At 40.2% G+C, this 25,685-nt stretch overlaps 1 protein-coding gene across 11 annotated transcripts in view; it reads left to right on the top strand.

Moving 5' to 3' along the window:
- Positions 1-3,331: 3,331 nt before the first annotated feature.
- The window catches only part of LOC118407978 (adhesion G protein-coupled receptor B3-like), a 157,731-nt gene continuing 135,377 nt past the window's right edge, over positions 3,332-25,685 (top strand). For 6 of the 11 annotated variants that reach the window (XM_035808599.1, XM_035808585.1, XM_035808640.1 and 3 more), the window contains exon 1: positions 4,299-4,787. The gene's annotated coding sequence lies outside the window, so the exon portion shown is untranslated. Of the gene's footprint in view, positions 3,818-4,296; positions 4,788-25,685 lie in introns of those variants that run through there. The other 5 variants (XM_035808622.1, XM_035808628.1, XM_035808591.1 and 2 more) reach the window with 4 other exon arrangements.

Here is a 25,685-nt window from a genome sequence, read left to right on the forward strand (position 1 = left end):
CATAACTACTCGCTACCTTCGGTACCAAGACCTAATGCCATAATAAATTTGTGATATATTCTAAAGAACAAAGCAAAGGGTATTCCAGCTTCAGCAATGCGTGTAATGAACGCTGTGATTATGAATTTTAATATAATGGGAGATGCATTAGTTGAACAGCAAACAAAGTTACCTGCATGGCTAGATGACATGACAGATGATAGATTAAACTGAACTTGCTACTTCCATGTCCGTAATTGGGTAGCATTACTTATTCAACATACAATTCTAGAACCTTATTGAACACACTTTTTCATCAAGTACAGCAGATGGTGCCTCACATTTGCACCAGCGCAACTTTTGCAAATCATGTCAAATGTATAACTCTAATAGCTTAAACTCCACTGGTATTCAGTTCCTCATCACCAGTATTCATTCTAATCATTGTGTATTTCAGGTACACCACGTTACTCAGTGATGAAATGTGCTGAAACAACTACGGCACAGTTGCTGGATTAGATAAGAGAAGTTTCCATTAACATGAAATGTATATCTGCCTTACCGAATAAAACAAAACTGGCAATGATTCACAACCCCTTGTCTTAGACTTCAGGTTTCCAATACTCTACATGCAAAAATGGTAATATATTTGTATCGATCGACAGGAATATTCCGCTTCACACCACATGTCTCTGACATAAATGACATTGGTAATGCATATTGCCAACGGCCTGTGGAATTTAAAGGTGTTAATCTGACAGTCTTTCCGTGAAGTAATTCTTTAAGGTTCGAGTGGTATTTGATGTGATGAAATTTCTAAGGACTGTGCCTCCTAACAACCTGTAACTTCCTTCTGTTTCTAGCAGATAAGAAGGAAGCTGCTGTCAATTTGCACACAGCCAGACCTTGTTAAGGTAAGAGAATAAGAAGGATAATAAAATTTAGCATGCGGCACTAAGAAAGGGATTTCGGTAATTAAAACAGCACATCTACAGAGCATGCCGCGACTGCTATTGTCAGATCGGTATCGATCTTTCATGGTCTGACTGCATCCTTTATTTATGTCTACCTCAACGGTTGGTTGGTAAAACACGGGGTGCGTTACTTCCACTACATTAAGGCAACGTGCGCAATTATAATAAAGAGAGAGGCGCCATCCGGGATTCTTTGTCAAGGTGTGAAAATAATTACGAATGCTTGCATACTCCACCCAGGGAGTAGAGTGCTGATTATCTGTTTCTTACGCTTTTCATTCAGAGACAGCCAGATACATCGTAAAGGGGTGTGTGTGCACTAAAGTTGTAATTTCAGAAATATTCTGATGGATTAGATAATCTACATTCTTGCCTTTTATTTCTTTTGAAACTTATAATTAAACTGTACATGCTTCGTGAATAAACAGCCTAAAAATAAAGTTTATTGTTCCCTGTATAGGTAATAAGCCAAAAGCGGATTTTAAGTGACATGATCTTGTATTTCCTGTAATTACCTGCTAGCTAAGAGTTGTACTGTTAGCAAATACAAAGTGCCTCGGAGGTTATTAGCGCTGTTACACATGCAGCGCAACAGCTGTATTTTAGAGAGATGAAAATGGGGTAGACCCACACGGCGACACGTTTTGGCAATCAAATATTGGGTCCAATATACCAGGTGTCGGAGACACTGTAAGGTGGACCAATTTACGATCAATAACACGAGTGTCGAGCAAGGGCTGTGAAAATTGAATAATATACGAAAATGAAATGGGATGATTCAATTTCACATATTGGCTTTATTGCAGAGGGCGTAAAACAAAATTGCACCTGGGAGTCTAAACTGTTTCGATGGAGCTGCATTGTATTAGGCGGTACCATCAATGGGTACACCACCCACAGTGCGACTGTTGTTATCTTCCTGGAAAACGGAGGCATTGTTTTGGATCTGTCTGATCTTTCCTTCCGGTCAGGCCAGGTTAGGAAGGTCTGGGTGGAGCGCAATGATATTTGATACATGGAAATGTCGAGGGGGGACGAAGTTTATGGTCGATGTAGCACCTTGGTGGCTGTCCTTGGTACTGCAGCCCAATTTCCGGTTTTCGTATCTTTTGTACTGGATATGCTATAATCATTATTTTCTGATGGCTGAAGGCTTTTGATGTATGCTTGATTTAAGTTTTCCTAGGACCCTGCTTACAGGTTTAAGTTGGGTTTGAACTTTTCTTGGATATGACTTAACATTGCGAGTCTCCTGTGTTGTGTTGATTGATAATAAGAACGTGGCTCGAATTTCTTCATTCGCCACAGCTTTATTGTCTCTTTCATAACATGTTTAATTCTTCATAAGTACTCCTTGAATCCGCCCCATACCTTGTCAACAGGAATGTGGATGCCTGCACATCTACGGTTACTTTTCACATTTGTCATATTTTATGCACGACGGTACGTGTAGACATGGCAGGGTGCTTAGTAATTTGTGTAATCATTTAATCATTTTCCAATCCAATCGTGTATATGCCAGGCACCAAGAATAAACGATTCGTAGCTTTTGCACGTTCTTCTTTAATATGTTTAGTTTATGAATACAAACCTCCAGGGCACGTTTGTTAAAATTGAATGAACCCGACTGCTCCCTTGGGTTTGAGATAAATTTATGCTCTACTGCGATTTAGTGACTTTGTTCAACACCCTTGCCATAGGCAGATGGTGCTTTCGTGATGAACGGCTGCATAAATGAGACGTATTAATTTGTCCACAGACATCTTCATTAATGGTAAGAAAGACAGGTTCATTCAACGGCAACTCCCGTGGGAGGTGCAGTGGAAAGGACAATTTGATGGGTTCGTATCTCAAGGACTTTCGTAATTGAAAGTGTTATTTAGCAGAGTAATTTTGTTTTAAGAGAAGGGAACGTTTACGTGTGCACGCAACTGCAATAGAGATGCTTGCATCGACCGAAAAATCGAAGATGAGTTAATGATGTATAAATTCATGAAAGAAATTTACTGGTATAACATCGAAGTTGATAAATGAGCTCTTTACTTGCAAATTAAACCAAGGCTTGATCAATCATATTTAATTCCGCGAGTCAAATGTCCCAATGTATCCGAAAAATGCTTGTCGTAACCCAAAAATGTGTATCGTTTCTCTTCTATATTCTCTGGAGGTATTTTCCATAAGAACATGTCCAAAAGATACTCAGTTTCCATAACACCTAATACTAAATGTCAATTATATTCAAATTGTCATTAAAATACTTTATTACACTTGGCAGTCTTATAGGTTATCCATGATTAACATCAAAATGCGTCATGCTGTTAATTAGATTTGATTAAAAATACCATTAGATAGCAGTATCCCCGCCGATTTCCGATTTCCCCGGCTTCCTTCATATTGACTTGTACCATGCAGTCATCCATTTTGTCAAACGAGGGTCGTAGACAGGAATTTTTAGAGCCGCTGCGATCGACACGTTCAGCGGTCGGCAAAAAACAACAGTCCTCACCCCCACTTTTAGGAGAGGTTGTCGGTTCCACGCTAGCTATCGCATCCAGGTCACGGCTGGCAGGCCGTCTGGAGGTTAGCCAGTCGGGATACCCACGCTTCAGCTGGCACGCATAGCGGGCACCGGTCGGTGGGACTCCGGAACCTCGGAGAACTACGAGCGGCGAATACTCCGGTCGAGCCTTGTGAGGACTGGGTTTTATTTTCTGCATTCAGTACAGGAAATAGTGGCACGAACGGCAGAAAGTCTGGAAGGTGGAGGTCGACTTTCAGGAAGGTTCTGTTGGAAGTGTTTCGAAAGAGACGAGGAGAAAAGGATTTTGTGTCTATTCCGACATCTGTGACATGCGCTGATGAAGGTAAGTGTGTTGTTCAGCAAGTAAACCTCTGATTTTACTTTTATCTTCAAATAGGGATAGAGGTAGAAGGGCCCCAGATAGGCTAGATCAGTCTCAGGTAATACAACTTCATCAATAGTGCACGAGATATTAAAACAAGAGGGTTAGATGTCCTCATTTCGGTCGACATGTCTAGCGGCAGTATATTGCACTCTCATTTAATCAGCCCGCCTACGGAACACAATCAATTTAGGCGACCGATTTAAGTCGCAATTTTCCGTGTAACCCCGCCGTTGCCCGCAAATGTCACGTCTCTCCCGTCACACGCCAGAACGGTTGCTTCCTGCCAGCGTGCCCACCCCTCTAGCGTATCGCTACGCATCAGAGGTTATGTTAAGGTATGTGAGCAGCGTAGTAAACCGGTAAGTTAGCCTGGGATAAACGAATTTCGATCGGTGGAGTTCCCCAGTCATAAGGTGCTCGGATCGAATTTCCAGCGCCGGCCCATCTACACCAAATTAGTAATATACTGGCCAGGGTTACTGCATCAACTATCTTTGACTTGACAGTCAAACTAATTAAGACAGCCGTACCGGACGGCCGGCTACTCGGCAAAACCGACCCGCGGGAGAGCTGGTCGGGGAACGCTCCGTACCCGTGCTGTCTTGTAAAGATACAATTCATTTTACCCGCGATGTAGCACAGGGTTCGGAGAAGCCGGCATTCAATTTGGGCAGCCTTTTACCGCGATAGTAGCGTTGACGCATTGTTGACCAGAGGGAAAGACACTTGATCTTCCGATCTATTTTGGGTTCCCGCCCAGTCACTGTCGCTGGCCAGACTGATGTGGCGTTTCGTTGTCAGGGTGTCATCTTTAGCCTGTGGCTCCAGTCGGTCGGGGACGTCCACAACAATGCAGGTGGGCCTGGAAAATTCTATACGGCGCCACGGCAGCAGCGAATAATGGTGACTTGGTGATTTTGACAGATAGGTATGATGGCAGTAATTTCCTCTATCTCCTGTGCACTTTGATATATGTTATGCAGACTATTTCTATGGCTACAGTTATGTTACTGATAATGCTTCATTGTCATTTAAAGACAGACTGCCCGTTTTCGAAGTGTATAATATTTGACTTATATCCTTTGAACAGTTAGCTGGTATGTACATGTACATTGCCGTAATAACTGTCAATCGCTTTGCCATTTTCAAATTCAAAATCATTACTTGTAATCTTAAAAAAAAACAGACCTCACTTATTGTCGATTTCTGTCGCTGTCTGATTTCATTTGGGATATGTGGTTGGTTTTCAATTCTATCGAACGGAGCTGTTGCTTTGAAATACGGTAGAATTGGCTTTGATAATGAATACTATCATGTGATGGTTGAGGAATGTTTATGTGATTTGAACGAGCCCCTCCTCTTTATGCTATTGTTTATGTAGTGACCCGTGTCAAGGGATGAACACGCACTCACGATCAGTGTGTACATCAGTGGTATCCTAGTACTACTAGTATCAAAGCTTCATGTGTTCTTCACTTGTTCTCAAGAGACACTTTGATACGACTTGAACATTGCTGATTTGACATGTACTTTTTCACAAAAGAACTCAACTTGTGGAGAGTATCAATAAGCTTTGTGTATTACAATCTTCTCGGTCATTTTGCTTTATTTGGCACTGTTACTTTGAAAACAAGTAAAAGAAAAATCAATCATTTGGAATAGGTAGACCAGAATTATGCTAATGTATTCCTGACACTGTTTCTTGTGGTCTAGGTTCCCTGAGGAGTCCATGTGTCCATGTAGTTACAGGGGTCAATTCACCTCTCAAACTGCGGCGCCAGTCTTGATGGGACGTTTGTCCTCTTACCCTGGGCATTCAATTTTCTATTTGAGAGGGTATTTGGACTTGACGTAGTTCGAGCAAGGAACTTTTTGATGAAAGCTCCTTGGTCCTAGGGGGAGGAGGGGGGGGGGGGTATGAACACCATTGACTAAGGTGACCAGTAGTAAAGTAACAGTTGACAACATCACTTACACAGTGCAGTTTTTTTTGCATGGTACGAGAGGGTATCAACCGATTCCACCTGTTTCCAAACCATATCCACACGTGTGGGAAGTGCTTCTGTGCAGTGCCGTGACGAACTGTCCTAATGTAATTAACAGAATTGTACGTGTTAATGCTGACTACCGCTGGGCTGCTGAGATCCCACACGGATTGGGGGGAAATTGGCGAGGATGAAGTACATGAGTGGGAGATACCCAATTCACAGTTGCACTGCTTTGGGAGCTACTTTCATAGTCAATACAGTACACTTGCCCACCTCTATGAGATTGCGATCATCTAAGGTAGCTGCCTGTTTGAACTCCAGGTCCACAGGGCTTAACTACAGCGTCAATGGACTTCGCATCTAAACCACCAAAGGCTCAGGTCGTAAAGGGCAATACTAACAGTTCCTACTGTGCAATAGAAAGAGTTCCTAATGAATTCTTAAGATTAAGAGATTATATCATAATTAGTTTGTTTATAGTCTATCGAGTATGAAAATGAAACAATGATAGTCACTTGGACTTATGACAGATATGTTTGGTTGTTGTATGAGTGCAACGATTACCAGTGAAAGATGGGAAGATATCTTGAAATGCTTTTAAAGTGATTGAATTGCTTACACTTACAGCATTAAATGTTCACGATACTGTTTCCAGTGAACAATTATTGGCATTGCTTCTCATGAAATGTTAATCTGTAGCTCTTTTGTCATTTTCACCCGAAGTCATTTTCTGAGTTTGAACACGTTCCTCTGTGTGAGGGTCGTCATTGCCCCATTTTGACATTTTCAAATTGAAGCTTGGTGAAGATGTCCCTGGGGCTTGAGCGATTGTGCATTAGTTTTATTACTTTGGCTGTCCGGAATTATCTCGCCTCTCTATTTGATGGATTAGTGCCACACAGTCTCCTTGAATTAAAGGCCCAATGATAAGGCTGAGGACCTATCTGGCGATGCCTGCCATTTTATGTGGCTCAAAATTCCCCATATGTCAAGACGATAGAGGAAGTGTGACTTGGGAAGTTAGGAGAATATATTCCGGGGGTAGTTTAGCTTTGATCTGTATTCATGTTACATTTGATGTAAACTACTGGAGTTCTCAGTGATCCGTCTACTCTCACCTTTCTGAATAGAAATCAAGGAAACAATTGGGCGTAAAGCAGAAAAAATCCAAAATTAGGCAAGACTGAATAGTTGATGTACACTGTGTGCACCCAGTTAAACGTTTGTATACATGTACATAAGATCATATAGAACTATATGTAGCACGTCCAGGATAAAAGATACAAAAACTGGAAATTATTCTGCAGTACAAAAGAAATCCACAAGATTCCTATAGTCGATTTTACCTTTGTCTTCCGAAGACAGACTCGCGTACCAAATATTATCACATTCATTCATTCCTCAAGTTTTGCTGCCTACAAATATCCGGGAGCACACACACACCGACATACCAAAAGCGATGTCTCCATTTTTCATGGGGGTAATAATCGGCGTGTCATGGTTTCTGATCATGATATCCAAATAATACCAACCTTATATTTGGTCCAATTCATCATGTACAACATCAAAAACTGGTACCTGCATATTCGTAGGTTAGGCTATCAATCATATAGAGCTTGCCTTGTGTTATGCCTTTAATTCAACAAAACGGACCTTCATACCTAACCGATAACCTTCACTTGTGATAGCTTGCGGGAAGACTGTCTGTGGTTGACGATTTGTCTTACCAGCATTATCAGTGAACAAGATAGTCATTATCTCGGATTCAAGGTGGTACGTATTCATAAAATACAACATATGTAGAAGATATTACTGCAGATTGGTTTATGGTTTGTGTTTTTACTCTTGGTTTGATAACACCGCCGCGAATTTCCAAATGTAATATGCAATCAAGTACATCATAAAGATGCAATCGACATGATTGCTTGGTTATTTAGAAAAAATTCTATTGCGCATATGACTCTGTATAACGTTGTGTATGGGAGAACGATACTACCTCCACCAGGAACTGCACATGTCGGCGTGGGCATACTACCCGGCATCAGCAGTGTGCCCACGCCTAGCTTCCTACACCTGGTCCAGAATGACCAATGTGAGCAGAGCCCACCCTGCACCAGACTGGAACCCTCATTACCCACACTAATAGGACGCACGGAAACGTAAACATTTTAATTGAGGTTATGTCAGTGAGTGATGACCAGGCTTTCTGCCGTAGTTGCAACTCAGATTTTTCACGCCCCCAGACTGTTGTTAGCTGCTGCCTGCCGGCATCAGTCGTACAGACGCATTTGCAATGGTCACCGATGTACGGGTATCGTATGTCAAGCCGACATGCTTTACATGATTCCGAATATGTACTGTCTGGACATCTATATAGAGACCAAAACGAACTCGTTGCTTTTGGTTAACGGTGGCCCTCTAACCCCTATAAATCAACCAAAACCTGTTTTGAAAATCTTTAATTACTTACTTTTTGGTCTGCGGCAATGCTTCAGCATATCGTACAAATATGTGAATCCTCAGTGAATATGTTACCCGCAAGCATCTTCCGCGCCGGCGTAGCAATCTAACTGAGATATTAATGCCAGGAGATAAATCCTCAGAGTATAAGTCCCTGTTCGTAGGAGTTGCCCAGCAGCAATCCACAACGTGTTTTACCTGATAGCCTTTACCTGCATTTCCCAATAGGTTAGAGGACATAATCTTACTCAGGTACATCTAACGTTAGTTTTCACAATTTGCTGTAAAAGGAAGCTGGATGAATAAACCACGCTAAAGGACAAATTTCATGTAGAATGTAGGTATGGACAATGTAATATACAAACGTGAAGAGTTCTCAGTGGATACGGCAACATGTGTAACCTTTAGCCCCCAATGTTTTGAATACCTCTTGCATCAAGTATCGCATTACATTATGGAATTCAAAACAGTACTTGACGTGTTGACATTAACAAAATGAATGCTAAATATGAGATCCTATTTTCATCGTACCGTCATGTAGGCCAGGATATAATTTTTTTCTATCGATTTGTGAGCGCACAACTGAAGTGGCTGTCGCTTTGTAGCTGTAAGTGCCCGAAGGGAGCAGCAGTACACAATACTGTGCATCAGCGGCACACCAAGCCACTTCCATTTACCATTCGTTATTCCAATCACGCCTTGAGCAATCTTCCAAAGTATACCCCGCCCATTATGTTATTGCGTCCTGAGCAGTGTGGGCAGAACAATTTTCCTGACTACCTATTCCTCATTATTCAGAACACCTGGGCTTCAGACTAGGTGGGACTTTTAATGAAACCACCTCCGGTCGGCCGATTATTTGGACAGCTGCGGCTTTATTACACAGTGCAGTGCGTCATTTACGACTACCTGTAATACATACCTGCCAGGCAGCACTTCGTGCCATAGTCTTTGTGATTTATGGACGAACGACAATCTTCCCATAATCTGAAGATACTGCATTTCTATATAATACCCATGAAAAACTCTTCGAGCGCATTGTTCTCAAATTGTATAGCAGGAATAGCGTGTCACTGAAGCTGATGCAAGGTGCATTCAAGCCATACAGGAAGCGACTTGGAGCTATAAACAGTAAAGAGCGAACGCCTCCCTCTGGTAGATATTTTACTGCTCTGCATCGTTACTTCTGCAGTTGAGTACCAGAGAGTGGTTTTGCTGGTACCTCCAGGGTGCAGGCGCATCATGTGGTAATGCCGAGATGCCCGCACTTATTATGGAAATGTCTATCCCTCCCCTCCCCCACCTTGATACACAAGCCAACCCGTAATTTGTAACGAAGAAAGACTTGCCTGTGCTAATAGTGGAACTGATTTGTTACTAGGCTGGTGTCGCACAGGGTCGCTGATACGTTCCTACCGTGTCTTCTGTAAAGGATGAATAGAAAAGCCTGCTCAATTTGCGGAACGTCTTTCAACCTGATTTGAACAAGGTACCAATCAACGCCCGGCTCTAAAATTTTAAAGGTGATGTCTTGTTGAAAGAGGTTCTATTCTATTATTCATTGGCAAGGTGGGTGTAGAAATCCAGCCTAGATACATGTACTTGTCTAGCAGGAATGGTCAATGCACCGATGCAGACAGACACGCAGGCTGCTGAATGAATGTTTTCTAATTGCTACCTTGGCGGATCCATCTGGAATGTGCAATAAAGGTTCTCCTTTGTGGTTTATTGTAATCAGGCAACCGTAACGACCTTCAGTAGCTAGCTGTTCTCTTGACACAGTTTCCCATGCGCATTCTCGTATATAATCTTTTAACGAGACAAAACATCACTCATAAATGAACTACTTCTCCTGACTGTATTCTAGTCACGAGCCTTATTTGCGTACCATGGGTGAAGGAAAATTCTAGATTAAGCAACATATTACTTGTGGAACACATCTAACGTGTTGGACCAGCTATTACTTTCTGCACAATATCTGTGCAAGTTTGTATACATTTGTTGTCTTAAAAATCAGACAAAATGTGGACTATTTATCACCTATTCCTCTATCCCTTGTGTCATTTATATATTACGTTTTATGGCGTACAAGTCCTTATGAGCTGTGCCATCATTTTGCATGACAAAAGGAAAATTGACCGATAAGTTGGTTCTTTGATCCATTTATCCATTCATGCTTATTTGTTCCTTCTGATCCGCATTCTTTCAAACTCCTTATCTTCCCTTTTTTGATAACAATTAAGATTAAATGTTAATCAATTATAATGTATACCTTTTTAGACGTTTTAAGAAATGTGTGATATGCCGGTATTTATCTCTCTCTCTCGTTGAATTACATTTGCGTATTTCCAATATAGCTTAGAGTCCATTCCAAGACACCATGCGGATGTTTGTTGCCATTGTTTAGAATTGCTTTTTAAAGTTTTGTAATTATATGTCTAGGACATTTGATACTTCTGAAATATTTTTAATACTGTTTCAACTTTATAAATATTTCCCTGGTCCTGTAAAACTTTGGAAATATTCATGGTGTGGAATTGGATACTTCTAATGGTTTCTAAATACTAGTAATGATAACAGCATTCTACCATTATTTACCATTTTCTACCATTTTTTTGTAAATGGTTCAGTGGGCTGGGAAGATAGCAATTCACACATCCTTGCAAAGTATGGTTGGGTGCCATGCAACAATGGCCCAACACAAAGGATCCACCAGTGCCCAGCAGTGAAAGCTAAAAATATACAGATGCAACAATAGGGCTTACTTTTATGGGGGCAATAAACAAATTTTACCATTTGGCAAAGTTTACAAATATTTGTAAATATTTGTAAATGTGAAATAATCACACAGAGGTTTCAAAATTATTCTAAATAAAGATATTTTTGTACAGTTACTTTCAAAATATTTCTAAAATATTCAAAGGAATTCAAATAGATGAGCATTCTCTTAGTCCATTTTTTGAAAAGAATTTAATTATTGTGGATCAGGTATTCTTTTATTCAAAATAATTCAGACTAATTATAAATATCGCCTAAAAACCCTCATGGTGTCTTGGAATGGACTCTAATAAGGTAAAAAAAATGTACCAATTAAAATGTTTATTTTGATCAACCTGTTTGTCATACCTGAAATAATCACATGGAAAGTTGCAATGCAGTATACATAGTAGCATTTTGTCAATACGAAAAGTTCAGCTATGCCTGTATCACTTCATATATAATTGCAGTCCAAAAAGCGTAGTTGCTTTTGTGACTTCACGTATAGTATGCATGAAGCAGACATTTATTGTGTATTTCGCAGTATACAAGTTATTGTTGTTACACAGTTTGCTTCCACTTGTTACCCTAGGCCCTGTATTGATTTTTCTGTTTGTAAGAAGCCACCCCCCTCCCCCAACTTATTTACCAATTTTTGGCACAATTATCGTATTCATAGTGACAACACTAGACAGACCTCTAAACAACACTAACCTAACTACACCATTACAGCTGAACATTTTGCTCACACAGATACGAGCTATATTAACACGTTAACAGGCGACAGATTTAAACCCTAAAAGACTTTAAAGAAGCAATGAGATACAGACCCTGACCTCCAATCATATTTTAACTTAAAATGGAATTTGGACTTTATTTTGATATTGACTTGACATTCTGGTTTTGTGAATTGTAACTGTTCAATCCTTTATATATTTTGCATTATTCATATATCGAGTGATTTTCGGCTACACTAAGTTCATTACACATTTCTCAGTTTCCATTATGCTACTTGTGAATAATTTTGCCATATGATTTTACACGTTGCATCATGCTTTGTTACCTGGGCCCCCTTGGAAATCAGCAAAAAATGCTGAAGGAGCCATCTATGTGTGTTCAATATGAAATAAATGCATATTATTACATAAAACCGGATTTTGGCACGTCAACCATTCTACACTGCGTTTGATGCAGCAGCCGCTGCATCAAGTCCAAATAGTAATATAGATGTTTATTTTACGACTTCTTATGAATAATTGAGAAAAATGGCATCAAAGTGCCCATTTCTACGTATACTGCGGTTGCGCACTAGCAAGCACACAGCAATGGAGAAGGGTTGATATTATTCATCATGCATACTTCGTGAACACGCTTATTGGTTTTCTCTGCAACCCCTTTGTCTGATGAACTATGGTAACAGGATTATCTCCAAGTCCAGGGACGGAATTTCACATTTGTATCCATTAGAATGTGGGGAGCCGAGAAACCCACTAGGGACCTATGCACAATAAACGACACAATAAATATAGAGTGTCTTTTAAAACTAAACCAAGCGTAGAGGATAAAAGGACACTTCGCAGCTTTTGCTGTATTTGGTTTATGATGTTTTTGACAGCTTTTGTATTAAGAAACTTCAAATATCCCCAGTTTTGTGGGACTGTATTTTGCGATTATCCGGCTGAAAATGACAGCTTTAGGGGTTTTTGTCAAGCAACATCAATATCTAAAAGGTTAGGATGTAAAAGAGCATAGAAATTGGAGGAAAATATCATACTCTATTATAATCCTCCCGGATACTGTTACAGATTAAAGGCATTACAATCATATGAGCCATACCGTAGCGAGAGTGCAGAACGTTAACATGTGGCGACAGCGATAGAGCATGACAAATGTACTTTGTTTGGAATTCTTTTCGCGTCTGAGATCGATTCCCCGCCAACCTGATGAGCTGAGAAACCTATCAACCTCTGCAGATCCCCATAGACGTGAAGATGTCAAGAACCTCTAAGGATTGGTTCCCATACCAGCTAGAGTTACACATATCAGTGCATCAAAATATGTCGGAGATCTATTGAGGGATGAACTCATCCAGGCATTGTATAGTAATCTCATGATTTGCTGTGACAGAATGAAGTATGAGAATTGCGCCTGTGTATTTGCATTCACCTTGTAATCTGGCTTTAAAGCATTGAAGCAGCTAGTCTGCTTTTTTACCCTTGATTGAGGCCATGACAGCTAAGTTTGAAACACTTATCATAGAACTTTAGTACTGGTTCCAGTACTGAAGCACGTCGGGCTTTTGTATGCACATATAGTCCCCGACCCTCAAGATGAGGATGAAACAAAGTGAAGTTTATTCAATACCGAGCGAAGTCTCAACTCAGCAGAGTAGTTGTTCTTCTATCAAAATATGATTATAAAGCGCAAAACAGGCCTACCATCATCATGTTGGAATAGTGTAGATAGTGCTAAAGAACTGGTACATGTGCATCATGTCTATAACGTAGAGATACATTTTTTTCAATCACTGATCTTACAGCAAACTAATTTGTCTGTCTGACTTAAATCAATACAAGAAGTATCGCCGCTCTTTGGGATTAAAAAAATCAAGCTTAACTTAATTCCAAACTTTCGCTTTATTGTTTCATGGTCATCCATGTCCTCCTGGAAATTACTTTAACGCCAAGGATGGCAATCGTACAGTCCTAGGATCTGTACAAGTGCATATCACCGAATTGCTTTAAAACTAAGTTGCTTCAGTTGAAAAGATATACGGTTTTTAAATCTAGCAATTGAACTCAAGCCGGCTTAAATTACAAGAATATTTTGTATCAGATGTCAGAAGAAATGTGTAATGTAGACTTCTGTATTAGATTCTGGTCATCAGCAGACGTACTGGTTTATTTGAGGAAAAGGTGCATGTTACGAGGCAACATGAGTGGAAGGCACTGGAGAAAATGTTTTGTTGTAAAGGATGTGTTATGTAACTGTAATGTAATTGCATGCGTTTCTTATTTCCAGCTCAATTCAATTACATCTAGATTTGTGGCAGATAGATAAGTTGTCTTATGTACTGTAAGGTATTCTCATCATCAGATATGGTATAAGATCCTAAGTGACATTGAGTCGTCAGATATGATGACAGACGGAATAACCGGTCGATGTCCTTACCTCCGGGTGAATCCCCTTCATGACTTCATATCATATTCATTTGGCGCAAAGTATGAGTAAACATAAGTTCATTCCAGAACTCCTGCATTTTATGAATACGTATGTGCACTATTTAAACTTACATTTGTAAACTTTGCTGTTGTTAGAACCTTTACGTTAGTTTTCTGCACAAATCTTTTAGCTGATTCTATAAAACAGTACCTTAGTACCACTTGCTTTTCGTCCATTTCAGTGCTGAAAGCACTAGATACATAAGGGTATATAAATTCAACGCAATGATGAAGTAGCTGTTAGCACCATCATCCAATCAAAATTGCACCTCATCCCCCACTATGATAACCTTCGATGGGATGTGTACCGATTCTGTGAGTGGTGAATGATTAATTACCCAGACAACCGGTGATCTTTGTAAGTCTTCCGTGAATCACTCGGAACCTTGGGAATAGAAGCGTCAGACAGGCGGGGTTTCAGGGCCACAGTATCAGTCATTTCAGGCAAACACCCACCCTAGCGTTTATGCACGAAAAACTTTCACGATTTCTCTGGTAATAACTTCGTCTAGAATTGAAATAACCTTACACCTAAGAGCTTGAAAACCTTCAAGATAATTACCATAACCTTTTCAAGGGTACTTCATTTACTGTTACTTAAAACGTTTTTCGGTTTGTTGAAAGGTCAGAAAAATATGCCAGTCGTGACAATTCTAATGTCATTCATAAAGTGCGCCTTCCATTTACTGTAAACCAGGTTAATTGGTAAAGTGCATATGCCCTGATAGTTAGCTATGTTAGTGCCATCAGATAAACATTTCGAATATTCGTATGGAAAGGTCGTTAGTGCCCGGTAACATGAATTGTATAGCTTAAAACACTTTGACCGGAGAATGGAGTTAGGCAGACTCTGGTGTGTGTCTGAGCTATAAACGCTAGTTCACCTTTATCCGTGGGGTAACCAATATCCTTTTTTTTAAAGGAATGTTTGAATCTCCCTCCGTTGAGTAGCACCGTACTTCATGGATCATCCCTAAAATCGTTGTTTGAACGTCGTTCTGTGGAAAGAACCCTTTATCATACTAAAGATGAACATGAACTCATAGATGAACGCTCAAGCAAGAGTACATTGCTCAGACGCTGTGCTATTACAGGAACCTGAACAGTTCAAAGGACGTGGGCCATTTTGGGACTTCCTTAATACCAGTTAGGCACACGATGTAACAAAACCTAATGTGCAGGAACGGAGGATTTGCAGAAGTGTCAGGACTTATCACCGTCAAGATCACCATTCCTGTCTAAGGTTATCTGAGGTTGAAAGGTAGGCAGGTTCTTCTATTTACTCAAAGCCACATCTTAAGATAGCGGCTTCTATTTATACTATAGTGCTGAATTACAAGTGGATAGATGCAAGTAGTGAGAAAATGAAAATCTGAAACTTAATATCTTCTACCACAGCACAACTTCTACTAATCTAAAGCATGATATTAGAAACATGAATGAATGGATAAATGACTATTATTGCTCGATACAGTCATAAAATTATCATACATCGTCACAAATGTACTGGCCTATATGTGATATTAGAAATATTTTTTGCCTTCGCCAATAAGACTATTTCAGCTGATGGATCGGTTGTTGTGTGGATGTGCATGTAGGTCAGGAACAGAACTCGAGAACCTCTCGATGGATAAATTTCTATGATTTTTGGTATTTACGGAGAGGTTGGGGAAAGAAAGGTCTAGTTCGAAAATAGTTTTCGCGGCACTTGGACTTAGGAAGGTCAAGTTTGATAATGGGACTCATAGTGTCGAGTTTAATACGGTTCTGCAGTGGAGCGTCAAATTTGGACACTAGATTTTCTGTTGGTGTCAGGTTCATGAGTTGGATTATGGTGGATAGGTATTGGGGCAGGGAGCAAGTGGTGTAAATTTGAGTTCCCTAGCTAGCGGCTTGTTTTGAACTACAGTGAGCCTTTTTGTTTGTAGCTTTTGAGAAGGATAAATCCAGCGGGGATTGATGGATATTCATTGTTCTAAAGAGGTAAGTACTTTATGTGATGACTAACATAATGCCATACCTATTTATGCAAATCAATGCGTCATTTATATAAATATTGAGTAGAATGTGTAATCTTCTATTTAAGTTATTTACATGATTAATGAGAAAACATTATAATGTCATAGTGGTAAATGATGGAAATTTTATATTTTATCGCATTATGAAGCTTAGTGAATGTCAACATTATCAGCTATAAACCATGAAAATTAGTATCAAATTGACATTGAAACCGAATTAGTAGGAATCAAACAGAACCAGTCGGAATGAAGAATGTGCAAAAACTTGTTTCACATTCGGCCATCGGGTGGGAATTCCAAATAGACATGACTGTTAATACCTTTTCGCACGAGAGACGCTAGGCGGACAGAGCCGAAATGCCGTTTGAATGAAAATTCGTGTATATTTCTGGGTATTCGTAGTACTAGAAATTCTCAATGCATTCAAAAAAATTGTGTTCATTCTTGTGGCCGACTGGTTCTCCATGGAATGAGATCAGAATGTTTCGAATAATGTTGGAATGCCTATTAATGCGGTCGTACTTCACTAAGAATACACTTTGAATGCCGTTCTATATTTCTCCACCTCAAATACACCTCGAAAGTTTTGAGCATGAAAAACATTCGGGACGGCCACAAGAATAGGCACAAATATCTGGAATAATGCAGTGAGAATGTCTAGAATACACCTCGCCTCGTGTGAAGGCGCCGTAATCAACTTAAATGGGGAAGTTACATCACACTTTAAGTTAAAGATACCCATCTTCAATCTTCTTCTCGTGTCAGCACCGAAGATACCCTGACAGCGGCAGTTCTATTTCTGGTTTATAGCGATAAGGCAACTATCAGACGGTTTTCGCACATGGGCGCCTTCCCTAACTCAGGATGTTCCTGAAGCTCTTCGTAAAAACTGTCTGGATTCTCTCAGTACTAGAGACTGTCAGCGTGGTTTACATTGCCCAAGATGAAATGGACATGATCATGATGCAGATAAGAATTGGAAAAAAACTACATTTCCTACCTCAAACATTATTTCATATTATCTTCATATGATAACGATATATCAATCGTTAACGATAGTACAATTGGTTCACATCACAACTTTAGAAGAAACTCCACTACTCCACTACTCCTCTATCTCCTATGTACAACATTTATGATTTCGTACGTGTACATATAGATGGATAGATAGATAGACGGTAGATGGCATCTATTGGGAAATCGCAGTGTCAGAGTTCTTTCTGCACTGAATTACATCCAACTTGCAAATGTTACAAAATATCTAATTACAAAAGATTTTACACAGTTATATTAAACTGCAAGTTTAAAGAAAAGACATTCCTCTGAGAGCAGGGTGGAGACATAATAACGATAAGTAGTGATGCATAGTGCACCTAAAGGAGTTACTTAAAGCTTTTTACAGAGTTATATGATAACTAGACTAGGGTGCTAATACGATTTCTTATTTTTAAAGAAAAACAGGACATTCCTCTGGGAGCAGGGTAAAGACATAGTACATAATAGCTGCCTAAAGCATACCCCCCATCACTCGTGGATGCGACCAGTGAGCGATAGAAGTGATATAGCAAGGAGGTTTACTTGGATATTGCTTTATTACATGGTATAGCTATAGCATCACTGTGTGTGGGGAGTGCAGTGTAGTTTGATCGGGTTGGCCATGATCACTGCACCGTAATTGCTATGTGCTATTGACGTCCTTAGTAAATTGATATTATGCTGGGTAGTTATGTGTTAATATTTAGCTTTGAAAACTACGTTTGGATCATACCGGTAAATGGATCCATTATTTTTCACATTTTGTACAGACTCTTTCGATAGAATATTTTCAATATACAGTCATTCAGTAATTATTGTATTACTGCGCCGCAGCCGACCGATGATGATGATGATGATGATGTTACCTCCATGCCAAATGCAGGTATTGTTTTTTTTGTGTACGTTTGTGTGTGCGTGTGTCTGCATGTGTGTGTTTTCACATATTTGTGATAAGGAATAACCCACGTACCTCTAAGTGGTTTCCAATGATATTTGGCGTATTGGTAGGCTTTCACAAGACAAAGATCAATGTCACAATGCCACCGCCCCCCCCCCCCCCGCCTACTTTTCATTTAACCGCAGTAGAACTTCTGGTTACCGTATAGAAAAATATATCAAAGAAGGTTTAGACATTAGAAATTCCTCCAATGATTGTAAAAGCCTCCAATAACTGTAAGAAACTTATCCCATATTACAACTTCTGTATTAGTTAGATAAGCGTTAAGTTATAGAACTGTAGTTATGTAGATGCCATACTTTGTACCCCGTACAATTGTTGTGCAATAAACTATATATCTTTGTCCTGGACATTCGAGTATATGTTGAAGTCCGGATGCACTCATAGCTGCCGATTGCAACGTCATTTATCATTCAAATGGTACTTAGGTCTTTCTATAACAGAATAGGCAATATTCTTCAGCCTGTGAGCATGAAAGATACACATGGGAGTCGTCAGAGGCAGGCCCGTAGCACAGCGTGTGGCATCAAGGTAGATCCCATTACACAGAGAGAGGGTATTCCGATGAGACGTGACTAAAATACTAACTAGTTTAAGGTGGAGTTTATTTAGTGAATGGTCACTAAATCGCAGAGAATTCCGTCGGTTTTCACATACGAGGAACGCCACGACCAATTTCAGCACACACATGCGGCACGTACGAGGGGGGTTCAATAAGTTCTTGTCCTCACCAAGAAATAACAAGCACAACTCAGATTTTCAGGCACAACTTCATAGTATGAAGTCTTTTATCAATATCCTCCAAATTTCAAATCATTGGAGTCATTACTTTCCAGGCATTCGTTTTTTTCTAAATTAGAAGGTAAGTGGGGAGAAAAAGAAGGGTGAAGTGTGATCAGACAATTTGACCTCACACCTCAGGTTGCAGATCAATTGTCCACCTTTTTTTTTTCGTTATCCCTTACCTAACGTTACTGGGTGTCGCCTGCAACATGATGATCACAATAATTTGAATTTTGGTACACATTTATATAAGACTTTATACATGTACGTGGGGTTATCAATAAGTCCCCGACTTTACCGAGAAAAAATAAGCACAGCTCAGATTTCGAAGCATAGATGTCAAGTATAAAGTCTTATATAAATATGTACCAAAATTCAAATTAGTGTGATCATTACTTTGCAGGCGACACCCAGTAACGTTAGGTGAGAGAGAAGGAAAAAAACGTGAACAATTGACCTGACCTGAGTGTGTGGGTCAATTTGCGCTGCTGGAAGTTAAAAACCCAATTCTTTTTGCTTGAAATAGGAAGAGAATCATTATCAAACATTTTGACAACGTCTTTTGTTAATTTATGGCATGGGAAACTAGACCGACACATGTCTGATCACAATTCACACAACTTTTTTCTCGCCACTTACCTTCTAATTTAGGAAAAACGAATGCCTGGAAAGTAATGACTCCAATGATTTGTAAGTTGGAGGATATTGATAAAAGACTTCATACTATGAAGTTGTGCCTGAAAATCTGAGTTGTGCTTGTTATTTCTTGGTGAGGCCAAGAACTTATTGAACCCCCCTCGTATCTATCCAATATCTATTCAAAGTTAGGTATTGTATATAGACATACCATATACAGTTGAGCACAATATACAGTTTGAGTTAAAATGCGGAAGATGTCAGATATTATCTGTTAAATGAGAAGGAAGTTGCCCCATAGATTCAAACCTGATTACCCGCACGGGATCTAACGTAACACGAAACCAATCGTCAATAGAAACACTTGGAATTGTACATGGGTCGCAACGAAACGCAACGAAACTCAATTTCTAACAAGCAAACACACACACAAAAACCAAAAAAAAGACCAAAAACAATACCTCCATTTTACTAGTGAGGTAATAACCAATACCTCGCCACGAAATATTGATTTTTTTTCAATCCAAATAAGGTGTAACCAACATGAATGTGTTAGCAGAAGCGAATCAACGTTCATGGGCCAATGACCTAAAAATGCCGCGGTCATTTTATTTTTTTCTTGTACAATAGTTTTACTTTTCAGCTGCATATCATATTGTAGCTGGAAAGAAGCGATTGTTAACAACCGCTAAAAACGAGAGAAACTTTATCAGTTCCCAATACATTTCGGCTATTCAAGGGCCCATGATTTGTCTGGTAACATTGAAAGTATTCTTGAGTGTACCTACAAGGATGTTGAAACCAAAGTCTTCTAGGGTCCTCTGACGTACTTTTGTCCGCTAGCCTAACATACTGTTGACGCACTCAAGTTAGCTTGCATCTAAAGCCAGGACGGAAGCTAAAAGAAAAATTATCCACCTTGAACCAAGTAAAATCGCTGTAAGTCTCCAAAGTATATCAAATAAGACCCGTCTATGTCTTACCATCAATCAATGTCTCGCTGAATGTGCTCGCTTTGGCGATGAAGCAAAATGGCGGCCAATGCAAGAGTCATTGCTTTACGCACTAGTCACATGGCTACAATGATGAGAAGAACAGATTTTGACACATGGTTTCCTGTTTTGTGCGACTGTACCGAATCTGTGATGACAACAAATTGGCCATTGCTAATTCTAAATCAACAAAGGCTTAACGATCGCTATTACCGACAAAAATACAAAATTACGGACAGTTCTAGGAGTGGTCTTGTCGAATGCATTCGCATCGCGTTTTGTTAAGTCCAGAAGTGAGAAAGTTTGAGGAGAGCGCCCGTTACTCATCCCCACTCTGAGTGCATGTACTCTAAATCATCGAAACTATTGGCTTCCAAGCGAGGTAGGATTACATTGAACGATTGCTTAAATGCTTTCCAGGCAATTTCTTGGCTCCCACGAAGCTAGGGGATCTCAGCTCACAGACAAGGGATAACACCACAAAAGAGGAATCGTCCATTAATTGAATCGAACGTCCAGGGTGGCCAGCTTTCGGAAGTGGCAGTGATTGCAATACTGCGCCAATAACCCTTGAAATCGCGTAGATTTGCATGGTTCATTCTTTATCATGATAGACTACTGTGAGATGTGTAGAATGATAAAACAGGGTCGTTTCTTCCATCTTCTTGTCTGCTTCCACGCCTCTTTCACTGAAAAATCACTCTGGATGAGTAGGAGTATTCCATTCCCGAAATCCACTTAGACGTCACATACCAGCGTTACAGAGTAAGAAATAGTTACTATGATCTACATATCTAATATGACGTGGCTAGTACAGAAATTCTTCAATTGCTATATGGTGAACATGGATTGTCTTTTTTTTTCATTTGAGAAACTAAAAACCGAACGTTTTAGGTCCAGAGTCTTTGATTTATATGCCATGTATGGGATCTTTTGAAGTGATCTTTTAACTGTTAAGTTCTTTGAAAAATATGGCTCTTTATGCCTTGCCCAAGATATTTAGAAATACTTACGACTCTTTTGTTTAGTTCCTCGTCAAGGGCCAAAATGGACTATTCCTCACTCTTCTACACGCCTGCTAACGCCTCAGTAAATAAGACAGCTGTGCCCACCCCCATCTGTATCACTTTAGGCTTATGGAACTGAAGTGCCAACTATTAGTAGAATCTTAGGTCATCCCCATGCCCAAAGCAACAACAAAAAAAGATTTAGAAATAAATGAAGAATAAATGAAAATGATAGGAAAAGCATAGGGGCAGACACAAAGGAAGCTCCACACTTATCTTCAATCACTATCTATGGATATTACAAGTAAGCTCCTGTCACAGTCATACATAACCGACCATTGTTGCTTCTCCAGACATGGCGGGTAAGTAGCTGTGAGCAAGATCATCAGAGGTTGGGAGTTGGTAAGAGAGGTCGTCTACTAGCTATAGTCTTCAAATTTGTCGTTAGAGCCATGTGCAAGCTGATTACCAAAATCTAGACATTCATATTTTTCTCATATTGTAATCAGAGAATTTAATTGGAACTAGAATGGGGTGGATTCCTGGCTACTCTTAAACCAGCACTGGCCTTGGTTGAGGAGTTGTTGGGAACAAAGTCGTGTGAAGGCCCAGAATTTGTGGGCTTAACCTGTCTCTGAGTGACAGTCTCTACCTCAGTCCTGTACGCTGGCTGGAAAGATAGTCTTTCCAAACATGGAAACTTATTAGGCGGCTGACCGTCTTAAGATAAATGGCGTGCCCAAGGAATCAATAAAATGGGAGGAGGGTTCAAAGAAAAGAAGAATACAGAAGGTCATATGAGCAGGAAACCTAGCCAAATGGGACTGCGGGTAAGGATAGTTAAATGACGGGGTAGGGGTGACAGGAGATACTTCACTTTACAATAGAACCTGTTCAGGGAATGCAAATTGCTAAAAACCTGCGTCGTCTCTCTCACGCAGACGAAATCTTGCGTCCTGGTCCTCTTCGACAGATAGTTCCATGGTCATCGACATTCTCCCAATATTGAAGTACCTCTTCCAATATTGAGAGCTTTTTAATGTATCATTTGATTTTCCTCTAGCTCACAGTCAAAATACCAGTCTCATCCTTACAGCAACAAATTCGAATTCACGAATTCAAAAACTCCCTAACAAGCATTATTCCGAATATAACCCACAGGCTTTCAAACCAACGTTCACCGCCATCTCCTAGCATATTCATCTATATTACCCACTAACCTATGTCACTGCCCAGAATTTGTCTCTTGGCCTAGCTTACGCGCTTGCACTGAGCTGTCTCATAGAAAATCACGGGGTACAGGTCTGTGTGGACTGTACTTGCCGAAAACGGGGTGGTAAAACATAACATAAGTTGTGCTGGGTGACTATTGCATGTTAAGCAAAGGACGACTATCTACCACTCAAAACCCATGACCACAACATGTCCAGAACACGAGATATCAAAACCAGACATTCCGCTGCGGTACCGCAGAACGCCACTAGGACCCATGTAGAAGGACTGAAATGCTTTCTGGCCTCCATTTGGGGTTTACGCTGACACGTTCATTTACATGCAATATCATATCCGACTACGGCGTTGTAATTAATCGTATTGCTGGGGAAGAGCCTTTGACCCTTTCTCCCCAATGCAATATCACTGGTGACCTCCCCATTTGCCTGTGAGCCCGGATGTATCGGCTTTCTGAATCCAACTGCCACCAACGATTGTCCTCGACTCTCCCCATATTTTGCCCAACACATTGACGGATGCCAGAATCAAATACAGACATCGATTTGTCCGTGTGCAGCCATGTGTCGCTGCCGTTCACGGATTTGTGAAATAGTAGGAATCGACAGCCTCCAAAGCCTGTATTAACTCGTTCATTCTGTGGGGCATTTCAAGGAAGAATGAGTGCACACGCTCGATTCCCGTCTGTCAATATCAACACATTTACATTGTCCATCGCGTGGATGTCGGATAGAACGTCGTTGTGTTTTACTCAACCGAGAGAGAATGCATTATCTCACTTTTCCGCAGGTCATTGGATGTACGCTGCGGCCCAGGATGTTCACATCAATGACCTAACAGTGGCTGTTGAAACAGGATATGTGTACCATTTCTTTTCACAGTGAATAACGTGATCGTATATAAAATAGTGCAAATGTCCAGAAGGAGAGCAGTTGTAGTACTCACTCAGTGGTCGCTATAAATCATAAACCTTCCAAAAAGGACTTTAAGTGGAACTGCTCAATGGACCGTACGGACACTCCTCCAGTGACCATAAATGCAAGCGTCAGCAAATCTAATGCAGATCTACGGAAACATTCAGGCGTGGCAATCGCTGAGCTCTTGAAGACCGTGTGTCCCAGGTAGTATATATATATATATTCAGCGTATTGTTTTACCCTGAATCTAACATGTGTCTTGTTTGAAAATTTTGATCATGTCAAGTTTCCATCATAACGAAGAATATTGTAAAACTAAAACGTCAACAATCTAAATTTACAGATGAAGATCATACAAAGTGCTATTTTTTTCTAAGTTCAAATACAACTCAATCAATTTGGCAACAAAATTATAAAAAATCAAACTACATTTATTTATGAATAATGTTTGTTTGAACAATCGTTGGGTCGCATCCGTCAGCAACCACTGAGGGAGTGTTTGACCAGTTTAGAACAATCGCTGAGTTGATGGTGATCACAGAGCGACCACGTAGTGATCAAGGGGGATCTATGCGATCCAAGATATGAGCGCTTATTGAGGGCGCTCTGGCTTTTTTAAGGTCACCGTCATGCTAGAAACAGCGTCCTCCCAAACTTAACTGTCTTGCTGTCGATAATACGATGCAACAATATTCCACAATGAAATACTACCCTGACATTTATCAGGCTTAGTCTTTTAAAGGCACATTAACACCCACAAGACACAGCTATCCCGTATTTTTTAATGAATAAAAGTGAAGCAAGGCTGTAGATCAACAATGTTTTTATGTGAATTCGAATTCTGTCTGGGTGCAGTTGTCGGTTCACTGATGATATTTTTGTAGCACTCATCAGTACATGTACTTCATTGGGCGCCAAAATGTGCAGTTACTTGAATTCTATTCTTAGAGTCTGTGTTGCTGAAGCTGAGGTTATGCCTTTGACATGAACGTGTTCTGAAATATTTTTCCTTGCCTTGGACGTGCAATCATTCGGGTACTAAGGGAACTTTAGTCAGGCGATGTTAGCGTTTTCCAGGTGGTCCATCTTGCGGTACTGGGTTTCATAAGCAGATATCAGAGCTTTGTCGAATCGGAGAAAAACTCCTATAAAGTGTTCCATCAACCCACACGATGGCACATTCTGGCACATCCCAGGAGCTCACCCACACATAAAGTACGTAATTCTCCCAGAATTACTGGAGGTCACCTGACAAGGATCAATAGACGTTTCAGATCACTTAACGCTGTATCTGAGAGATATGTATGGTAATGAGCCACAGTAACGGTACTTAGATCTCCACTTCTTTCCCGTGCGCGCCGCCGGAGCGACATCTCTCTAGTCATGGTAAGCCACACGAATGATGGTTGTAGAGCGGAACCCTACTCTAGGTTAGTACCGAGAAGGAAGGTGATGGTTTTTAGGTAAGGCGACTCAGTACTTCATGTTTTTATACGTTTTGTCGTGGCAGGGTCTAGATGTGATGACACATAGTAAAATATGTTATTCACAATTCTTTGCAGTACAACAGATTTGGGAGATTTGGTGCCTAAGCAGATTCCATTAGGTCTTATGATGTGACAGACCGACAACTTAGCCTCTACCTTTACCTTACTCTATTTGACCAATTTCTACAATTAGACCACCAAACCACGAAGCCTGGTAGAGGCTACGACAACTCACATAATACAAACTAGGTAAGAGCACAATTTGTCATTAGAATAGATACTGAAGTCCAGAATAAGCCTTACCTGTTAGTGATATATATCAAGGATAATGCGGATG

This window comes from Branchiostoma floridae, chromosome 2 (assembly GCF_000003815.2).
Source record: "Branchiostoma floridae strain S238N-H82 chromosome 2, Bfl_VNyyK, whole genome shotgun sequence".
NCBI lineage: Eukaryota > Metazoa > Chordata > Leptocardii > Amphioxiformes > Branchiostomatidae > Branchiostoma > Branchiostoma floridae.